Genomic DNA, 17451 nt, shown 5'->3' on the forward strand with positions numbered 1-17451 from the left:
CCAGGAACTCAGTGAAGCTTCAGAGTTATCTGCCTGCCTGGACTGTCCATTGCTCAATGGGCCCTGAGAGATCAAAAACCATAGAGAAAAGGTTCACATCTCTACACAAAATCTCAAACACCAGCTTCTTGAGGAAAGCAGTTCAGTCATTCAGCTGTCAAGTATACTGCAAATTGAGTATGCAATGAAATCAAGTGCCATGAGGGTTTGTGTGAACCTGTCCCAGTCTATCAATTATGCTGCAGTTTTTATTAATTTAAAAAGTAACCAAAGGTCACGACTGGCGATGCTCTCTCCATCATGAAGTGGCTTTTTGTACTTTCATTTCCTAATTGCTTATTCAGGCTCAGTTGCCTCTGTTTGCTTTAACTGTGGAAACCCTTGTTGACATATTCATGTAAGCTTTTACAATCTGCGGTTTACTGTACCCGGCTCCCCAAGGAATAATTAATATCTCAGCCTAGATTGTCTTTGGCAGCTGAAAGGCTGTTTCTCACATGGCATCTTATGCTATTATCTTGCACAGGTGTTTCAGCTGCGAAAGGTCCACTCGTTCCAGTGTCTGGCACACATGACTGACACCCCAGGGACTTGGAAAACATCATTTGAGAAACCTGCTCTCTGTCACCTGATACACACTTCCAAATTGTTAATGGTCTCATTAGGCATATTATAGGGAATGGCCAAGTTATTAATTGTGGCTACTCCTATGTGTGGTCGCCTTCTGGGAAATCTCTCAGATTCAAAACCTTTAATAAGATGTTTAGGGGCCTTTGTCTATTTCTAAAAGTATTTGAACACCAGTTAATTTTTTAAAAATATCTTTTATATCACACCTTTATTCCCAAGGAGCTCAGTATGGTGTACAATGTTTCTTCTTCCTCAACTTATCCTCACAACAAGCCTGTGAGGTAGGTTCGGCTGAGTGACAGTGCCTGGCCCCTGCTCACCCATGGATGGGGGATTCGAACCCCAGTCTTCCAGGTGATAAAAGTAAAGGTAAAGGGACCCCTGACCGTTAGGTCCAGTCGTGACCGACTCTGGGGTTGCGGCGCTCATCTCGCTTTATTGGCCGAGGGAGCCGGCGCACAGCTTCCGGGTCATGTGGCCAGCATGACTAAGCCGCTTCTGGTGAACCAGAGCAGCGCACGGAAACGCCGTTTACCTTCCCACCGGAGCAGTAACTATTTATCTACTTGCACTTTGACGTGCTTTCAAACTGCTAGGTTGGCAGGAGCTGGGAGTGAGCAACGGGAGCTCACCCCGTTGTGGGGATTTGAACCAACAACCTTCTGATCGGCAAGTCCTAGGCTCTGTGGTTTAACCCACAGCGCCACCCGCGTCCCACCCACGTCAAGTGATAGTGCCACATTAAAACCATTACACCACACTGCCATAATACTGCATATTACCTCTTATTTGTTTGCTGCCCACAATCCACCATACACATACATACATATATACATGCAGTCATGGAAAAAAGAAAGTACGCCCTCTTTGAATTCTGTGGTTTACATATCAGGGCATAACACTGGGGAACATTTTTTTTTTTCATTTTCTGTTACATGAGACTTTTCAACTGTTCTTATATGTTCTTTCACTGCTGATTTCAAATCTCAAATCGATTTTCATGTACATGCTATAGTTATCTTTCATTTTCCAACTTTTGCTGATATGTCATATTTACACTGGGGATAAGTGGACACTGACACGCTGATCTACCATAACCACATGGTAATTATTGTTTTGTAAACTTAATTTTTCTTTATTTCTATAGTTTTGTAACCTAAATATTTATATTTTCATATCAGACCATGGCGTCTTCAAGTAGACAAAAATGTTGAAAAATTCCCAGTATACTGTGTATCCCAAGGGAATACATTTTTGTGCATACTTCCAACTGTACATAGATATACATGTCATGTTCAATGCTATACATGTCATGTTCAATGCTATATAAGTCACTTACATTTATACTCATATTGTACTACTTTGGCTATGTGTTTAATAAAATATTGAATTCTTGCATTGTGAAAAACAAAGATTATGGTGAAAAGTGAAAAACATGAATTGCAAAAAAAAAAAAACAACCCTAGAGCTTACAGAACAAAACCAACTTCAGATATGAAATCAGCACGTCAAAATTATGTTAGAACAACTGCAGGTGTCAATGCAACAACAAAAAAATTTCCCCAGTGCGTCTTAAAATAGGTAAATACAACCTCAGACAAACAACGATACATGGCGTATTACACCATGTCATGCTTTAGTTAACAAAAATAAAGCCCAAATGGACACTGTTGACAATTCCCCCCCTTTTATGGTAAGTAGTTGGAGGACCAAAATGGATTGGGCCCATCTGCTCCTTGTTGGGTTATGCAGGTGTTATAGATGAAGCTTGCACAGAGACCCAGTTAGGAGAGTGAGATCACTGTCTGTTCACTATACGGATCATTCATGTTTGGCTAAACAATAGGCACTTAAGAGCTTGGATGTTGTCCCAGCAATGACCTGCTACCAACTGAGGGTTATGTACTTCTAGATCTGTCTCCACTGATAAAGCATTTGGGGCTTAAAGGGGCATAAGTCTGTTCTGTAGGTTTTGGAGTTTGGATCCTTCTTGCCGCCACTCAAGATGGTGCAATCACAAAAGAGTTTGCTTCTGTACTACTGAGACTTCTGAAGAAGAGTCATCAGTTTCAGAAGAAGATTGGAGGGCTATCACCAGAGAAAGTGCAGGTGTAGGTAGCACTGTTCCCTAGGGCTTCCTTCCTGTCAGAGTCTCCAGTTGGCTTTTTTTTTGGGGGGGGGGGTTAGTTTCTCCACCTAGTGTCTATCCTGGCTGTCCTCAGACTGCTCCTTTCATGGTAGATGGTCAACTCCTGCATTGTGACACCAAACCAAGTGGGTTTTACGCAAAGGAAACATCAAGCGGAGGGAGAAGGAGTTAACTTCAACTGTGTTAAAACAAATAAAATAATATTAAACGATATTCGCTGATGGTGATATTGGAGAGGCAACCTCCTCCCTGAAAATTCACATGGGTAAGGAGTGAAATTCCCCAGTAGATCAATAGGAGTTAGGAAAAGAAAATGTTCATTCATATACATATCAGAAAATAATTTGGAAAATGTCCAGTAAAATCTACAGATTATATTTTTGGTCATGCCTGTTTATGCCCTGACAAATAATAGAAGTGACCAAAACTCAGAGCAAAAGCAAAGAGAGTCTATCTCGGGCATGCTAGGGCATAAGTAATCATGCCCAAGACATATAATTTTTGAAGAGTTCACCTACTTCACCCCCTCTTAATACATATTCCCTGGTGCTTTCATTCTGATGGAATGAAATCTGAACATTTCATGTATTTCATCTGACACTTATGAAAAATGAGAACTGCATGTGTGCCTTTTCACCTTAGCATTTGGAGTAGAGATTTGTATAAACATGTCAGAGCCTCTTGAGCAAATTCTGTGAACTGAAATTGGCAAAGGCTAAGACAGTTTTGTTAAAGGTATAAGGCATTTCTAACTTTGAACAATGAAACTTTCAAAGGCTGCTTACAACAGCACGGCCAACAAAAAGCATTGTCAAGCAGATCAGAACATGGAATCGTACAATTGTGTACAAAACAAGAGCAAGCACAAACAACAGTAAGGTTAGAACAAAAGGGGTTTAAAGTCCTCATAAAAAAGGGAAAACATTGGCTCATGGGAGAAGGAGGGATCATGGTCTTACCAGTATGGTGGGAGAGGTGGAAAGCAGGGCTTATTCCACCCACTCTGCTGAAAAACCAGTGCCACCAGTCTTCCTCTCCCTCAGCTGTCATCTGGCGGTATCCATTCCATCAGGTTGCCTCTGTGGGAAGGATAAAAAGTAGGCTCCACCAGGCACTTCCAGACCCTTAGCTGTTTCTATGCCAGCTGGCCATTATAAAGGTAAAGGCCCCCTGAGAGTTAAGTCCAGTCACGGACAACTCTGGGGTTGCGGCGCTCATCTCGCTTTACTGGCCGAGGGAGCTGACGTTTGTCCACAGACAGTTTTCCCGGGTCGGTCATGTGGCCAGCATGACTAAGCCACTTCTGGCGAAACCAGAGCAGCACACGGAAACGCCGTTTACCTTCCTGCCGGAGTGGTACCTATTTATCTACCTGCACTGTGGTGTGCTTTTGAACAGCTAGGTTGGCAAGAACCATTATAAGAACTACTAATTAAGAACTGGCAACCGAGTTGACTTTTTCCTCTCTTCCCTCCCTTGCTCTCTTTTTTATGTGTGCCATTTTTTCTGGATTGTAAGACTGCAGGGGGTATCTGACTTGTTTTGATTTATTGTATATAAGCCAGTCCTGGTCTGAAAAGGTTGAAGATACTTGCTACTACAGTGGTACCTCGGGTTAAGAACTTAATTCGTCCCGGAGGTCCGTTCTTAACCTGAAACTGTTCTTAACCTGAAGCACCACTTTAGCTAATGGGACTCCCACTGCCGCCGTGCCGCTGGAGCACAATTTCTGTTCTCATCCTGAAGCAAAGTTCTTAACCCGAGGTAATATTTCTGCGTTAGTGGAGTCTGTAACCTGAAGCATCTGTAACCTGAAGCATATGTAACCCAAGGTACCACTGTACCTTCATTAGCCTCCCTTTGTATACCAGTGGCTGGGGCACAGCGGGAGAATCAGCTTATTGCCCGCTTGTGGACTTCCCAGAAGATTCTGGTTGGCGACTATAAGAAACCAGGCCTCTGTTAAGAAACCAGGCTATATAGGCCTCTGTTCTGACTGAACCAGGTCCTTTCTACATTTTTTTTTTCACAGTGGAAAAAAGGAGAGAACAAATGTACAGGAATGATTATTCCTTGTCATGAAACTTTCTGTATTGTCAGGAAAGGTGTAAATGGACTGAACATTCTGCTGACAACACAACAAAGCTCCCACCCCCTTTTTTCTTCCTTCCTTTTTAAAAGGGGCTTTTGCTGTTTTGTTAGTGATGAAAAACACCATTGCTTCCTAGTAAATAAAACATGGGAAATGATTCCTAAGCAATTTTGGTGTAAACCAGGTTAATATATCGTCGGGAATGAATTTTTCATAAGCAAATGTGTACTGTTCACACTGGTGTTCTGAGTGCTTAAATTGATTTTTTTATGGTGGAGTCACAGTTGCCCTTTTGGTGGAAGTAAATAATTTAGGTCTGTATGAAGCCAGGCATCAAGACTGCTGGCCAAAAGCTCCTCTAAGTTCTGAATGGCATGGGATTCTATAAGCAGTGAAATCTGTGTGCTTAGTAGGCATACTTAAAGTCAGTCCATTAGGAGGCTGTGTCCTCCAACACAGAGACTATTGGGTCAACTTCTTGGGCTGGAATTGAGCGGGATGCTCTGTTGACCAGGAAAGCACAGAAGGTAGCAGAACCTGGCAGTGCACATAGAGATGGTTAAGAAAAGTGATTTCCATTAATGAGAAGCTACCTAATTTGCATATCTTAACCATCTTGCAATTGAACTTCTAAATTTCCACATCTCCAAATTTTGAAGTGCAGTTCACCAACCAACCAAAGTGTTTGGAAATGTATGTATTGGGGAAAATTGTAGCCTTATTGGAATTCACTGATTGGGTCAGCGTTGCTCCGGGACAGGAGGAAGGAAGTCAAATGACACCTGAGGTTGGTTCAAAGAAAGAGTTTATTCTGCTCTCCGGATAGCAGAAGGCACTTGCGTGATCAAGTCCACAGCAAGTCCAAAGAAATGACAAGTTTCATGCAGTATATATATCCTCCAGGCACCCTCTCCCTCCTTCCAACCACGTCAGCTTATATATGTAGGTTGACATCACATGCTCCGGCACTCTTAACCATAAAAGGGATTTCCTTCCTGCATCCTGACCATAAAAGGATACGCCTGTTCCTACTCCTAACTTGGAGCAAGAGGTCACTACTTCCGAGAACATGCTCTGGCGTTAGTCTCAGACTTGGGTCTCTGCGTCATTTGTGGTCAGGACATAAGATATGTCTGTGTCCCGTTCTACTGGTAAAGTCAAGGAAGTCTTGCCATCAAACTGATAAGGGAGAGAGCTGTGTTCTTGTTTTGCATTTGCTCAACGGCTAAAGTTTATGCATTTTAGCTAAGGAGAAATGGAGATTTTGGTGCAGTTTAAAAACTGCCTGCACAGTCAGTCTTGGGTTATGGAAACCGATTCCTTCAAAATGAACATGAAATTGCATGCATTAATGAAAATAATATACACAATGCCTTGTGTTGGGGGAACTTGCTTGAAAAATGTGCAAATTTGTCAAAACTGGATACAGAAATGTGTATGTTAGGAAAAACATGCCTGGAAATTTACAGGAGGATTTTTAATAATAATAATAATAATAATAATAATAATAATAATAATAATAATAATAATAATAATACTGCAGCAGAAATGTATAGAACTGAATTTAAGACTGGGAAAAATAGAAAATGAGCAGAACAGAAACTGACAGGTTCATTAATCTCTAGTTGCATACTGCCTTTTTCTGTCTGGATAATTCTCAAATCTTGCTATGCATAATATTGGGGAGTTTGATAGGTTGGAGCCAGTGTACAGCCATATGGTTTCCAGGTCACACCAGAAAGCAGTAGCCAACATTTCAAAAACAATACCTCTCAATTATGGTTGAGTTTGAAGCATTTCATAATTCAGAGCCTGCTCCAGGATATTGAAGACTTTTGGTGACAAAATGTCCTCCGGAAGTCCACGCCCCACCTCATCGGCTTGTTGTTGTTGTTTAGTCGTTTAGTCATGTCCGACTCTTCGTGACCCCATGGACCAGAGCACGCCAGGCACTTCTGTCTTCCACTGCCTCCCGCAGTTTGGTCAACTCATGCTGGTAGCTTCGAGAACACTATCCAACCATCTCGTCCTCTGTCGTCCCCTTCTCCTTGTGCCCTCCATCTTTCCCAACATCAGGGTCTTTTCCAGGGAGTCTTCTCTTCTCATAAGGTGGCCAAAGTATTGGAGCCTCAGCTTCAGGATCTGTCCTTCCAGTGAGCACTCAGGGCTGATTTCCTTCAAAATGGATAGGTTTGTTCTTCTTGCAGTCCACGGGACTCTCAAGAGTCTCCTCCAACACCATAATTCAAAAGCATCAATTCTTCGGCGATCAGCCTTCTTTATGGTCCAGCTCTCATTTCCATACATCACTACTGGGAAAACCATAGCTTTTACTATACGGACCTTTGTTGGCAAGGTGATGTCTCTACTTTTTAAGATGCTGTCTAGGTTTGTCATTGCTTTTCTCCCAAGAAGCAGGCGTCTTTTTAATTTCCTTCTTTGGGATTGGGATGTAGACTGAACTTCTCCAATCCTCAGGCCACTGCTGAGTTTTCCAAACTTGCTGGCATATTGAGTGTAGCCCCTTAACAGCATCATCTTTTAAAGTTTTCAATAGTTCAGCTGGAATACCATCACTTCCACTGACCTTGTTATTAGCAGTGCTTTCTAAGGGCCATTTGACTTCACTCTCCAGGATGTCTCGCTCAAGGTCAGCAACCACACAACCAGGGGTGTACGAGCCATCCATATGTTTCTGGAATAATTCCCTTGTGGGCTTATGAGTCAGCAAGTGCAGGTATTCTTATCAGTGCCAGATTCTAACCCGTGACCATTTCCCACAATGCCTCAGAGCAAAGCTACATTGGGGACACTGTGGGAAATGAAAAATAGCAGCTCCCCATTCGGAGCTCATCAGAGATCCCCAGGCCAGGCCACAGTATTTGCCAGGCAATGGCACGAGCTGTTTCTAGGGCTGAGGAAAGCGCTCTATCGTCACTGCTGTTGAAAATGCTCGGGTCATATTGTAGTGCTGAGGCCTTGCACTTCTGTCCCCAGACTGCAGGTTATCAGACACAACAGCAAGTGTCACGAAATAAATAAATAAAAACTGCATCAAAGCTGTCTTTTTGGCTGCAGGTGCAAATCTGCCATGCGAAAGTACATTTGCTTTCTACAGATATGAATGGAAAATGACAAGGATGCTTTGGTGTGGATAGTTTTGAGCAAGAACAGTCCCTCCCCTCCTCTTCTGTGGCTCAAAGGTACCAACATATCTGGGATAGGGGTGGCAAAGGGGGGGGGAGAAGGAAAAGAAACCCCACCTGACTGAAAATGTAGAGCTTTTGAGATTTCATCAATTCATTTCTTTAAATGTAATTGCATCCCTAATCAGATTATATATTTTCGAGCCTCCATATAGTCTCATGTCCTCAGGCTAGCTACATTCTCTCTTTTTCCGCTGCTCCCTGCCCCCTCCACATCTTCCAGGAGAGGGAATACAGTTTCCTGCTATTCCTTAAGTGCACAGCCACTTTTTTTGCATGCTTCAGCATTCAGAGATGAATAATCAAGTTGAAAACTTCACTTTGCAGCAAAGCTCTCCAGCAAAGCAAGGTGACCTTCTGTCAGTTTCCATTAAAATTTTCAATCTCAGTACATCTCACACAACTAAATATGAATGCTAACTCTTATTTAAAGTGGGGGATAGTATTATAATTCTACTGTTCTCTAACTCAACTAGGTACTGTGACACTCATGCCAGAATATGCTGGGCCCGATTTCTTTGCACAGTGGTACCTTGGTTCTCAAACTTAATCCATTTGGGAAGTCCTTTCCAAAACCAAAGCGTTCCAAAACCAAGGTGCAAAATAAATAGCAAAAACAGACAGGCCTCAGCATAACACTCAAAACGGAAGTGTGACACTCAAATGGGAAGCATAACACTCAAAATGGAGCATGTTTAGCTTTCGGGAAAAGTTCATAAACCAGAACACTTACTTCTGGGTTTGCAGTGTTTGGGTTCCAAAGTTGTTTGAGTATCAAGGCATTTGAGAACCAAGGTACCACTGTATGGGTCCAGAGAATAGAGAGCAAGACTTCAGTTTAGGAAAACTGGGTCCAAAACTGTGGGCTGTTTCCCATGCTGCATGAGTGGAGTTCTACTCACGCAACAGGACTTCCATTTCCTCTCTCTGTGCCCACTTGCATGCTCCCAGAATACTCTCCGGAGGGTTCTCCAACCTTCTGGAGCTAATTTTGAGGGTACATTAGATGGGAGGGGGCTGGAAGAAGAAGAAGAGTTTGGATTTGATATCCCGCTTTATCACTACCCAAAGGAGTCTCAAAGCGGCTAACATTCTCCTTTCCCTTCCTCCCCCACAACAAACACTCTGTGAGGTGAGTGGGGCTGAGAGACTTCAGAGAAGTGTGACTAGCCCAAGGTCACCCAGCAGCTGCATGTGGAGGAGCGGAGACGCGAACCCGGTTCCCCAGATTACGAGTCTATCGCTCTTAACCACTACACCACACTGGCTCTCTGGAAGGGACAGGTGAGGAAGTTCCACTGAGCACATGGGACTTCTTTGAGCTGCAGCATTGGATACAACCTCATGGTTGCCCCTCCCTATCTGAGACTTTGGCAATGGGACCAGCTGTCTTGCTTTCTGCACCATTATGGCAACTTCCTTCTCTGCATCATTACCATGATGACAATGGAGATAGGTGAAAGGCAGTACCTTAACCAACAATTTAGCAGGGACTAGGGACGCGGGTGGCGCTGGGGTCTAAACCACAGAGCCTAGGGCTTGCTGATCAGAAGGTTGGTGGTTCGAATCCCTGCCATGGGGTGAGCTCCCATTGTTTGGTCCATGCTCCTGCCAACCTAGCAGTTTGAAAGCATGTCAGGTGCAAGTAGATAAATAGGTACTACTCTGATGGGAAGGTAAACGGCGTTTCCGTGCACTGCTCTGGTTTGCCAGAAGCGGTTTAGCCATGCTGGCCACATGACTTGGAAGCTGTACACTGGCTTCCTCGGCCAGTAAAGCGAGATGAGAGCCACAACCCCAGAGTCATCCGCAACTGGACCTAATGGTCAGGGGTCCCTTTACCTTTAGGCAACATTAGTGGCCAATAGATGCTGCTTCTAGCATGACTACTCAGTTGGAGCAAGTTACTCTTCCGGGAACAAGTATGTTACTATCAAAACTTGCTTCCCTCAAATGCTGCTATTGTACAGACAGGGCTCTTTCATTTTGTTCTGCCTATACACCAATTAATTTATTTGTTTTGGGGTGAGGAGTGGACTATTATTTTAAATTTGTAAATGCTACTCAAATTAGACCCATTGCATTTAATGGGACCTCACCACAGGTCTCAGGCCAGTTCACAAGACAAAGCTTTGATATAAAAACACAAATACATAATAATCAAAGTATAAGCAGAATCTCCCCCCCAAAAAATCCCCCCTGCTATATTAAATGCCATTGCTTCATTGTATTAACTTGTTGATTTGATTTAGCTTGTAGATTTACACTGCTGCAAGCCATCCTGACCAATATGCAGGGATATAAATTTGCTTCTACAGATCAATAATATAGTCTCCAAAGTAAAGTGTTTTCTTTTTTTAATTGTCATTGCTGAAAAGTTAGCGGTGGTCATTATCCACTTATTTGTTTTTCTGATGCAGGAAACATTCTAGCTAAAGTTTTGGAAGAGACGAATAAAATAGCAGCTAATCATCTGGTCAGCAATTGCAGGATATGTTTTGTTTAAGCATCTTAGAACCACCACAAAAAGCTAAAGTCACCTATTTTTGCCAGCTGTCTTTTGATTAAGCATTATATCTGAATAGTGATATATTGTTTAAGAAATAACACTTTACCATATACATATATAATTATACTCTTAGGCTCTGACCTCTTGATTTATAATGAAATATGAGGTCCACATATAACTGATATAGCAAATCACACCTCAAGGGAATTTTTTAAAATGTAGAATGAAAATATATGCATACAACCATCTGTTGGACCTGAGTCACACATGGATCGGAACAGAATCAGGAATCGATCCAGGGTGGGTGGTCTCAGGTTTTGCCTGGTCAGCTTCATCTGATCTGACTTGTTGGTCCAAACAAGTATGATGGTGTGCTAAATTCACCACACTCGTCTGACTTGGGAATATCTATAATTGCCTGTATCCACGGCAAAATATTTTGCACCAAACTCTCCTACAAATCAAATTGCATCTACTCTCAGTTACACTAAATGGTCGAATCTATAACAAGTGCAACATAGCTTTTTTTTTTAAAAAAAAATCCTTCTAAGCTTCTTTCTAGGACAAACATTAATTATATTATTCTAGCTTGTGGCAGTTTTACACCTGCTCTTGATTAAGTGCCAACAAAAAAAACTGCAGACTCAGTGGTATACCTCAGAAACAGAAAGTCTTTTTTTTTCATTTATATTATTTAAGCCTCTCCAAAAGGACATCAATTTTAATTGTCTAAAGGATGCATAAGTAATAAATAGGGGGAGGAAGGGAAGAATCATTAACCATTGTCAGATAAACTTATTAAATTCTAATTCATCACTGTTTGACCCCCTTGTACATTTCAATAACAGATATGAGCAATTTCATCAATAATAATTACACTAAGAAGAATTAACATTTCAATTATGGAGAATGCTTGCAAGGTAGGACTTCGACAATCCAGTTGTATTTAGCCGTGTCCCGAAGGCTAATTTGAAAACAATGGATGATCATTATGATGGCATAATTAAGTCTGTGGGAAAAGGACTAGGGAGGAGGAGGAGAAGGAAAAAAGCCCAAGCAAAGCTTGGGACTCATATAAACTGATTGTTCCATAAATGCTGAAGAAGTCCAATTCCTCCCAAACATAAAAGGGGTTGGGGGAAGTGGCGTTTCATTATTGGCAGAATACGTGATTTGCATAGAGAAAATTCTACATTCAGTTCCTAGCGTTTTCAGTTAAAAGGCGGTCATGATGTGAAAGACTTCTGAGACTCCAGACTGGCAATGTCAGTAAGGTAACATTTACCTCAAAAACAGCTTTCCCCAAGGAATCATGGGAACTGTAGCTTACCCCCTCACAGAGCTACAATTCCTAGTTCCCATACCTTGGATTATGTGGGGGAAGACATGTGCTCTAAATGTCCTTTTCATATATTTTGTGGATGTGACCTCAGAGGAGACGGTGACTGGTCAAGATGAACCAATAATCTGACCTGTTATAAGACAACTTCCAATGTTCCTATATATTCACTATGCAGCTCTGCAAACTTTGTTTTCTTTCATTTCTTTCAGACTGAGTTTTCTGTCTTGAGAGCATTTCAATATCTCCACAGCCTAACTTAGTAAATGCCACCTAAATACTTTTATAAAAAAATGACAAGCCTTCAAATTCTGAAACTTCATAACTCCGGAACACCAAACGATTTTATTACATCGGCTGATTTGGTTTTTTATTCTTTCAGCTAGATGGCACAATCAGTTGAGAAAGACCAACTCAATTCTTCTCTACATTCGCAGCTCACAGCTTGAGTCCAATTGCAGCTTACCAAATTTTGTTGGGAAACATTGCCTCAATTTCCAGCTTATTCATCATTCAAAACTGTTTGTGAAGGGTTGATTTGTGGATGTGTGAGTGTGGGTGTGTGAGAGAGAGTTGGGTTGACTTTTATTGCCTGAGACAATGGGTTCATTGCTTGTGTAGAGAGTTTATGAATCCATATGTATAATGTTAATGTTTCCCAAACTTCTTAACAGCTGAGTCACTTTTTTTCCTCCCACCCTGAACTCATATTGTAGACACGTCTCATTTTTGCATCCAGTATGTTTGTTTTAAAGTAGGTAAATATAAGAATGGCCCCAACCCAGAGGAGCCAGATGCTTATGTTTCTGCATGAGTTACTGTCATGGTGAGCTTCATGACCAGAAACAGCATTTGAGAGCAGTAACTCACACAGAGATAACAAGAAGCAGCTTCTTCTAGTGGGTGGTAATGGCATCTCTACCTCTCTTTTAAATCAGAACCAGTGAGGGCAGTGAAGGTCCTGTGTGAGTGTCTGGAGGCGGTTGGAGGATGGATGGCGGCTAACAGATTGAGGTTGAATCCTGACAAGACAGAAGTACTGTTTTTGGGGGACTGGAGGCGGGCAGGTGTGGAGGATTCCCTGGTCCTGAATGGGGTAACTGTGCCCCTGAAGGACCAGGTGCGCAGCCTGGGAGTCATTTTGGACTCACAGCTGTCCATGGAGGCACAGGTCAAATCTGTATCCAGGGCAGCTGTTTACCAGCTACATTTGGTACGTAGGCTGAGACCCTATCTGCCTGCGGACTGTCTTGCCAGAGTGGTGCATGCTCTGGTTATCTCCCGCTTGGACTACTGCAATGCACTCTACGTGGGGCTACCTTTGAAGGTGACTCAGAAACTACAACTAATCCAGAATGCGGCAGCTAGACTGGTGACTGGGAGCGGCCGCCGAGACCATATAACACCGGTCTTGAAAGACCTACATTGGCTCCCAGTATGTTTCCAAGCACAATTCAAAGTGTTGGTGCTGACCTTTAAAGACCTAAACGGCCTCAGCCCAGTATACCTGAAGGAGCGTCTCCACCCACATCATTCTGCCCAGACGCTGAGGTCCAGCGCTGAGGGCCTTCTGGCGGTTCCCTCATTGCGAGAAGCAAAGCTACAGGGAACCAGGCAGAGGGCCTTCTCGGTAGTGGCGCCCACCCTGTGGAACGCCCTTCCAGCAGATGTCAAAGCGATAAACAACTACCTGACATTCAGAAGACATCTTAAGGCAGCCCTGTTCAGGGAAGTTTTTAACATGTGATATTTTACTGTATTTTTGGTTTTTATGGAAGCCGCCCAGAGTGGCTGGGGAGGCCCAGCCAGATGGGCGGGGTATAAATAAATTATTATTATTATTATTATTATTATTATTATTATTATTATTATTATTATTATTATTATTATCTCTTCTTCAGGAGTGACTGAATGATACAAGGACACTCCATGAAAAGGCACAACTTTGCCCAGTATACCTGAAGGAGTGTCTCCATCCCCATCGTTCAGCCCAGACACTGAGGTCCAGCTCTGAGGGCCTTCTGGAAGTCCCTTCCTTGCAAGAAATGAGGTTACAGGGAACCAGGCAGAGGGCCTTCTTGGTAGTGGCACCCACCCTGTGGAACGCCCTCCCATCAGATGTCAAGGAAATAAACAACTATCTGACTTTTAGAAGACGTCTGAAGGCAGCCCTGTTTAGGGAAGTTTTAAATGTTTGATGTTTTATCGTGTTTTTAATATTCTGTTGGAGACTGCCCAGAGTGGCTGGGGAGGCCCAACCAGATGTGTGGGGTACAAATTATTTATTTAATTATTTATTTATTTATTTATTTATTTATTTTATTATTATTATTATTATTATTATTATTATTATTATTATTATTAGGTCAGCAGAGGCTGACTGGAAGGAAGCTGATTTGACACACAACAGACAGGTCCAGGCCCAATGTTGATGGGTGTTAGAGGTTCCTCACCCTGACAGGACCCACTGATGACAGCTGCCTGGAGAACTCTCTTTCCTTGAAAACTCATTCTACTAGCTGCCCGGTACACTTGGCTTTGAAAATTTCCCAGATGTCAACTCAGATTTCAGTGTATTGTGGTGAAGAACGAAATTAATTCTACCATGTTTTAGGTTTGTGTGGCTGTCTTTCAAATAGCCTCTTAAACATGACCAGCAGATGGAGTTCTAAATGCATAGAAGTAGCAGCTCAGGAGCAAGGAGGAATCAGGAAGCAGTAGCAAGGAAAGGATTAACCATTGTGGGTTGTATCCAGTGTTAGAGTAGACCTACTGAGATTAATGAATTTAGCTTCAGTAATTTCAAAGGGTCTACTTTTAGTAAATGTTAGTTAGATACAACCAATTCTTCCCCCTCCTAATCTGATGTAGATGACCATCCAAAAACTGACTTTTCCATTTTAAAAGGGTCCAAGTAACACTATGTGCAATGTTTAGTTTGCCTTGCAGCTTTGAAACTTCTGATACCACTACTATCTCTCTGTAAGGAATCTTGCAAGATATTTTTTAAAAATCAGGAGCATTTCTCAGGAGAGTTTCACACACCTCATCTAAATCATTGCCATTGCATGCATTGGATCAACATCAAGAATACAATCCTCCTTGAGGAATTATTTACAGAAAGATTACACAGACAAACTGTCCTACTTCACTTTCCCCATGTGCTCATGGAATCTTTTCCAACATCATGTCACTGCATGAACACCAAATTATTCCATCTTAGACTGCTACCCACGATCATGGCAGTTCTGGATTTATTTATTTTAACTGCTTTGCAAAGATTAGCTGATACACACTCTTCTTTCCCCAGATAAAGTAAATATTTAATATCTAAAAGTTAACCAACATTAAGAAGCTCATGACACTGCCAGGGATGCCCTGGCATGCAAAAGAGGAGATGAAAATGCTGTTGTAGTTTTAATAAATAATAGAGATGATGTGATAAATGACTCTCAAGACATTCGGGCATTATTTAAAAATAAAATGAGAACAATTTTGCCCAAGTGAGCCTGCCTCTTGTCATTAGTTTGAGAGAGTTGTTTCCAAACTTCAGAATAAAATGAAAGGCACAGAACCTTGAGTCTCAGTCTTGTCTCCTGCAATAATTTCCAATAAATAAATAAGTATTGTTGGCATCTGCTTGTCTCAAGAGACAATGGAGTACACCTCCAGGGGTGATGCTGCATTATGGAGATCCTGGGCTTCCCAGACAACAAGACTCCACTCTCAGCCTTGCTGATATGGTCCAAAGGAAAGCAGAGCAATATGGTTTTGCACCAACTTGGCTACGGGTGTTGCCAGAAGGAGGCATACAAGACACTATCTTAGGGACACTGCTCCATATTTGTGTAGGGTTTACTCCTTGGCCTTTTCTTCTCCTGAAGATACCCTGCAAGGCAGCAGGGGAGCAGGGCAACAGTTTTCCTTCTCCTAGATGGGCTCCCTTCCCAGGATGACAAGCTCCATCTGCCGCAAAATAAATAAGGAAAATGTTGGGATACTGCCAGGGAGATAATGCCCATCATGGCCCCCACATCGCCTCCGGACGATCCATCGATCTCCCGTAGATACAGTATCAGCAATTAGCGACACGAGCTCCAGAAAATAGCTTGCCACATTCCAGAGCTGATGCACGCTCTATCAGCAGAATTCGCACAGCGAAAGATGCACGCAGGAGAGCATTATTTAGAAGTTTATTCAGCGTTGGTCAGAACAAAGGAAAAAACATGACTGCCTGCTTGCATGTTCAGGCACAGAGAGAGAAACGAAAGCAATAGAAAACATAAACTTCTGTGAACAGGAAATACGCAGACTCTGTGACTCACAAAGCCTGCTCCCTTTTAAGGTGGGACGGAAATATCATAACAGAAAATACCTGAGGGAAGTGGTAGAAGGATTTTGATGGTCTGTTTTTATGTAGCCTATGGAGTTTTCTTGGCGGGGATACTGGAGTGGCTTGCTGGTTCCTGCTCCAGGTGGATCAGGTTTAGTCAAAACTCTCCACTATGACCTGACCGTCTTGGGTGGCCCTGCACGGCATGGCTCAGAGCTTCTCTGAATTATTCAAGCTCCATTGCCATGACAAGGCAGTGATCCATGAAGGAGGCTGATCGCCAAAGAATTGATGCTTTTGAATTATAGTGCTGGAGTAGACTCTTGAGAGCCCCATGGACTGCAAGAAGATCAACCTATCCATTCTTAAGGAAATCAGCCCTGAGTGCTCACTAGAAGGACAAATCCTGAAGCTTAGGCTCCAATACTTTGGCCACCTCATGAGAAGAGAAGACTCCCTGGAAAAGACCCTGATGTTGGGAAAGATGGAAGGCACAAGGAGAAGGGGACGACAGAGGATGAGATGGTTGGATAGTGTTCTCGAAGCCACCAACATGAGTTTGACCAAACGGATTGGAGAACTGGACCAAATCAAACAAAATGTAGTTCAATAGGGACAAATATCAGGTTCTGCAGGACGAATCAGATGTAAAAATATTAAATGGGGGACACCTGGCTTACTGGTAGCACATGAGAAAAGATCTGCTATGCTATTCTGGAGAACTCTCCAACCTTCTCTAACAGAACTGGCGTCTGTGCGTTTGTGTAGAAGAAATAAGTAACTGGCAAAAATTACTTCTCCCATTCCATTAATGGAGGTGTCCCCTGAATCAAAGATACTTCCCTGAATGAAAGGGCAGAATTGGATTCAACCCATTCGGTTTAGTAATACTCAGATTATATATTTTTTAAAAAAAGAATCCCATTCAAGCCCCTGAATTTAATTGGTTTATGGGTCAGTCTGCATGCCTTTCAGTAGCAAAGGTCTTTAAAAATGAAATATTTGATCACTAGCTTCCTTTTGTATACCCGCCAAGAACCTTCCAAAGGAGTGTTTGTTCTCCTTGCTGCTATTAATGCCTAAAGCAGTGTAGCGATGTTGGCTTAAGTATTGGTGGTTTTGTGTCTCTGTGTGTAGTTTTTCAATAGAATCACGGCTCTCTTGAGTCATAGCACTTAATGAATTTGGCCCAA

This window comes from Podarcis melisellensis, assembly GCF_964234715.1.
Source record: "Podarcis melisellensis genome assembly, chromosome: 9".
Classification (NCBI taxonomy): domain Eukaryota; kingdom Metazoa; phylum Chordata; class Lepidosauria; order Squamata; family Lacertidae; genus Podarcis; species Podarcis melisellensis.